Source organism: Podarcis gaigeae, assembly GCF_964106915.1.
Source record: "Podarcis gaigeae genome assembly, chromosome: 7".
Taxonomy (NCBI): domain Eukaryota; kingdom Metazoa; phylum Chordata; class Lepidosauria; order Squamata; family Lacertidae; genus Podarcis; species Podarcis gaigeae.
Genome location: NC_139683.1, coordinates 80,848,807 through 80,854,806, shown reverse-complemented (window position 1 = coordinate 80,854,806; position 6,000 = coordinate 80,848,807). Strand labels below are relative to the sequence as shown.

The 6,000-nt window shown below is 40.6% G+C and overlaps 1 long non-coding RNA gene across 1 annotated transcript; it reads left to right on the top strand.

Moving 5' to 3' along the window:
• The first annotated feature begins 1,180 nt into the window (after positions 1 to 1,180).
• On the top strand, positions 1,181 to 2,907 carry LOC310849493. Its single transcript, XR_014566927.1, has 2 exons — positions 1,181 to 1,251; positions 1,490 to 2,907. It is a non-coding gene; the product is annotated as an uncharacterized lncRNA (long non-coding RNA).
• Positions 2,908 to 6,000: the final 3,093 nt, after the last annotated feature.

The following is a 6,000-nucleotide window of genomic DNA, read 5'->3' as shown; positions in this document are numbered from 1 at the left end:
ATTGCCTCCCCAAATATCTCCCTCAAGCCCCTTCTCTGGCTGTTCCAAACAGCCCACAAAGATTCATTTGGCGCCTTTAATCTTCTCTTGAATGACTTTATGTTGACGCATTCTTGTTTTTAACCACTTGGTTTTATACTGTGTTGTTAAATGAATGAATGAATTTATTTGTTGTTACGACCATCACAGTCATTTCAACCACCACTAAAAAAGAGATATACATACTATACAAAATTTACATAGATACACCAATACAAGGCAGCATCACCATACACACACACAAACACACACCGAAGTAATTTTCTATAATTCACTGCATATAATTGTGTTTCTATATTATGTTATATTTTTAATTATTTAGTTCCGTACTTCCTTATGAAAACTTGATCCTGAAAGGTGTGGCAGGTATGTCTAAACCAAGTGTGGGGAGAACCTCAGGCCCTGAGCCAAAAGCTGCTCACATGGCCTCTCTGTCTGGCCCTGGGGTTCTCTGCAAGCCGCACCCCTCACAGATGCTGACCTGCACTCTCCTTGTGCTGTTGAGTTGCAAGAACTCTGCTAATGCTTCTGGCTTGCCTGAATGGAGAGACGTGGGGCATGCATGTGCCAAAACCTCCGAACTGGTGTGGTTGGGAATGTAGTCTATTGAACAAAGATGAGGTGTCACATCCATTGTTCCACCCACTTGTTCCATCTTACCCTTCCTACTGCTGGTATGTGGTCCCCAGAAGTTTGCCCATGACTGAATGTGGCCTTCAAGCAGTACATTTTTTCTCTAAAAAATGTTTAGGGGTACTCTCATTTTGATTCAAGAAAACCACCATTTTATAGTTCAAATTGGGAAAAACAAATACAGTAAATGGACAAAAGTACCAAGAACATGCATTACCTCATATTACACAGTTGACAGCTCACAATAACTTCCACATTGGCATGAGGTTATGTGCACTAACATCTTCACGATTCCTCTGCTTGCTGTTGGTGTCCGTCGCCAGATGTTGTCCTTTCAAAAACCATGAACTTACCGTACATACATTGAAGGCTTAAACAAACTCAAATGAGGGCCTACCAATTTTATAAACATTAAGTTGGCTACAGTGTTTAAATGCAACAGAGCTCTTATAGGAGTCAGTATTAAATTCACCTGAGAGAAACCACGTTCACACTCCCTTGTTGAAATTGGGATGTTCTTGATTGTGTTTAAAAGAGGCATAAGAGATGATGGAATCTTATTTTCTGAAAAGTATGGTGGTACCTCGGGTTATATATGCTTCAGGTTACATACACTTCAAGTTACAGACTCTGCTAACCCAGAAATAGTGCTTCGGGTTAAGAACTTTGCTTCAGAATGAGAACAGAAATTGCGCTCCGGCGGCATGGCAGCAGCGGGAGGCCCCGTTAGCTAAAGTGGTGCTTCAGGTTAAGAACAGGTTAAGAACGGACCTCCGGAACGAATTAAGTACTTAACCCGAGGTACCACTGTACTCAGAAAAGTAGTTTTAGTTTCTTCTCCTGTTAGATTCACAAAATGTTTAGGGGTATGAGTACCCCTGCGTACCCCCAGAAAAAAGCACTGGTCTAAAAACCTCTGGTCTAAACTAGCAACAACACAGGTCTCCCCACCCTTACAAGCTGTTTTCTTCAGTGGAAATGGGCTCCCCTCACCGCCCCGCAAGATGCTATTATCCAAAGGAGGAATGTGGGATTTTCAGTCAAAATGGCAAAGGCATGGTTTCCACACAGGCACATGAGGGGCTGACACTCATAGGGTTCCTGCATCAATAGAGAAGGGACTGTATGAAGTCACTTCCTTAATGCTTTGGAGGGAATTTCTAACAAAGGAGATAATTCTATGTACTTCCTTCCTTCCTGAGCTCTGTCTCTTTTTCTTTCAATTCAGTGATGTGAGCAAACTCCATCCCTGGGCACTCCTCAGATCCCAGACACCATTCTGGAAACCAATTTTTTTATTTTGTAACTAAGAAGTATTTTTACCTGCATACTAGTTTGATGTATTTTCTGGCTGCACTGAAATGTAAGCAAACTATTATTATTATTATTATTATTATTATTATTATTATTATTACTACTACTACTACTACTACTACTACTACTACATGTCATTCAATCTTAGCTACAGGGACAAAGAGGGGAAGACCACAAATAAACAGGGATGAAAAGGTGTAATTGCCTAATTCCTAGCAGCAAAAGTGTTTTTACTCTGCTAAAAGAGCTTCACAGCCTCTCATACTTCTCTCACACACATAGGATGGGAGTTTTCATTTTAATTTGCAGGTTGAATCCTCAACCCACCTCCATCAAGGAAAACATATAGACATTTTGTGAATCTGCATTAGGGGGCAAGCATTAAATCCCACCAATCCAAAACTCTAGTCTCCGTGGTGACTTTTTGGGTAAGACATCAGACGGTCTAGTCATGTGAAGTTTGACCCTTGGCCACAGATATTTCTTGATAGATTGTGCCATTACTGTTCAAGTTGGGGAAACTTAAGTTAGTGCAGCAACAAGAAATGTTTGAGACGATGAGCCTTGCGATGGAAAAAATGACAGGGGTGGTAATTGGTAATAGAAAACTCATCACAGTTAAAATTCATGATTAGAGACTGTCAAGAAACAAGAACAAAGGCCTATAATTATCAGGCAAAGGCCCCAGGCACCACCCAGGTGTTAGGAAGGTATGTCAGCTGGGCATGCAAAGGCTATTCTTCTATGGAAAATTCTTCTCAGCTTCATAGCTAGAAAGCAAGTCCATTTTACTCTGAGCTTCCCAAAGTGAACGTTTGTTAATATAATTTGCCTTCTTAGGGTGTCTTAACAAAGCTTAAATCAGATTTGTGTTAAATTTGCTCTGAACACTAATAAACATTGGGTGCTGTGTTTATTCCATTTCTCTTTTGAAATTTGTCCTGCATTTAAAGCATTCATGCATGCCACGCGCAAAAAAACAAGGGAAGATCAAATGCACTTTTTAGTGAACACGCCCTAAAGCTCCAGCTCAAACAGTGCAATGTTTTTAGAAAATACACACACACATACAAACCCCTCAGAGTTTTATATACGGAATCTGACAGTGTTGTTCACAGGATCCATTTAGAAGTCTTACTGATGATTATATGTGCCAGTTGCAAGAATTCAGGTTACCAACCATTCTGTTTCAAGCAACAAAGATCTATTTTATGCCATGGGTGCATCACTCATTATTATTATTATTATTATTATTATTATTATTATTATTATTATCATTACTACTGCTACTATTTTATTTATACCCCATCCATCTGGCTAGGTTGCTCCTATTGAGTGAAATACAGTGTGTGGCTATAGAACATTTGCTTCCACACTTGCCGTTTTCTCTGGAACCTCCGGAACGAATTAAGTACTTGACCCAAGGTACCACTGTATATCCCCCACACACAATCAATCAATCTGTAGCTGAACTGGGTTCCACACAGTCACAAAAACAAAAAAGCCACAAAAATGCAAAATAAACAGGGAAAACAGACAGACCTCAGCGTGACACTCAAAATGGAAGCATAACACTCAATTCGGAAGCATATCAAGGAACTTCTGAAAAAAGTTTGCAAACCAGAACACTTCTGGGTTTGCAGTGTTCGGGTTCCAAGTTGTTCGACTACTAAGCCATTTGAGAACCAAGGTACCACTGTGTTTTAAATTTACCAAAATTTCAATTTTCACTTTTAAAAAATCCCTCACAAATTGAGTACTTTAGTCCTGTAGGCATCCCCTGAGCTGTCAAATACTACAGCGCCATTGCATGTCATTTGTCTAAAGCTCCCACACTCAAGTCACCTATAAGATACTGTTGAATACTGAACACCATTCCATCCCGATTATCAAAATCCGACTAATGCCAAATAGTAGCACATGTCAACTATCAAATAGAGTCTGATTAAAAAAAAACGTCACTGCATGTTAGCCATCAACTAAACCAAGAGATATTTCCAACTTCTAATTGCTATTGCATGCCAACTATTACACTCTGTCAAATATCAGCTGTTGAACATCAAATATTTTAGTTTAAATAACATTGACTCATGTGCAGATAATCTAAACATTTGGCAAGTACTCAGAGAATATCTGAAGAATACACACCATCAAGATTTTCGGAGGGGAAAAGTGGGGAGCAATTTGTTTTATCTGTTGCTTAGTTGGAAGGCCTGGCCGGTCCCCCAAGTGCTGGTTCTGAGGTTTGTTCTTGTTCTTCCACTCTTTCTGAACGAGTCCTCTCTCCATCTTAAATTTCCTTGGGGGTCATAAAACAAATTTTATCTGCTCCATCGGGCAACACTACTCAACATCCCACAGCAATGTTGTGCAGCTAAGTACATGTCAAGAACATCCTGTTAACCCTTTGGGGTGTAATGAATAATGTGCAAGAAGATCGATGCCTTCATTTTGAGAAGGGCAAATGAATGTAAAGAGAGCTCAGGTAGCTCTCAAGACACCATCATATCAACCTGGTAGAGAGTCAGAAAGGATGGTGGGAAATCAGATGCTAAATGACAACTCAAATATGCTTCTGTATTCTTGGAACGTCTGGGTGGCTCTAAGTTATGGGGACAAAATTCATGTTTCCCACCAAATGCCTGTTACACCTAAAGAAATGTATAATGTTTGCTCTGTGTGAGAGAGTTAGAGAACCAGCCCTGGTACGCAAGAAGGTGAAGTGGCTTGCTTCTAGAGTAGGACAGGGTGAATCTAAGTGTAATTATGCTCCCTTCCATATTCACCAGGACGCATGTCTTCCAGGACATGCTCCTGGGCAAGTCTTCTTCTTCTTCTTCTCCCATCAGATGTCAAAGAGATAAACAACTACCTGACATTCAGAAGACATATTAAGGGAAGTTTTTAATGTGTGACATCTTACTGTATTTTTGGTCTCTGTGGAAGCTGCCCAGAGTGGCTAGGGAAAGCCACCAGATGGGCGGGGTACAAATAATATCTTCTTCTTCTTCTTCTTCTTCTTCTTCTTCTTCTTCTTCTTCTTCTTCTTCTTCTTCTTCTTCTTCTTCTTCCACAGTGGGGACATTGGTTTCTGGACAGGAGTTGATCACGGTGTGGATTTGCCAAGCGTGCCTTCCTCTTAGCACGTTTCTCCCTTTTCTCCCTTGCGTCCTGAGTTTGAGTGTCTTCAAAGCCCATGCCACCTTTGGTAAAGGCTTTTCTCCAACTGGAGCGCTCGCAGGCCAGTGTTTCCCAGTTGTCAGTGTTTATACTACATTTTTTTAGATTTGCCTTGAGACAGTCTTTAAACCTCTTTTGTTGACCATCGACATTACGCTTTCCATTTTTAAGTTCGGAATAGAGTAGTTGGCTTTGGAAGACGATCATCAGGCATCCGCAGAACATGACCAGTCCAACAAAGTTGATGTTGAAGAATCATTGTTTCAACACTGGTGTTGTAACCGTAATCAAACTAGTGATGTAACCTGTGCCTCGCTCTCACCCTGTAAAAAGGGCTTTTTTCAGGGCAAGAACACCGCATGAGAGAGCGCAAGATCGCAGGACCCAAAACGGCCACCAAGATCTTGCACGAATTAACAGGATGTCCTGGGGGTTTTTTCCAGGCCGTTTGGAAGGTATGATTTGCATTTTTAAAAAAATAATAAACTCAAAATAGTATCTCAGGGCAGGTCACAGTCAAACCAAAATAATATAAAAACAAACAGTAGAAATAAATCACTGATGGAACTACAAAAAAGGCCTCCACAACAGATACATTCACTTGAATCAGAAAACTCCGGACTCAAGAGTCATCCCTGATCCCGTTACTTAAGAGATTTAACTCCTAGAAGCCCAGGAGAGAGAGTTGAAATATGGAGAATTCCAGCTCATGCATGCTTTAAAAGGGGGGGGGGTCTTTTGAAACATCTCACCAGAAAGCATTGAGAACAGGAACAGGAAAACAGGGAGACTCGTCTGAATAATATAGCCAAATTATTTGATTAAGCACCTCCT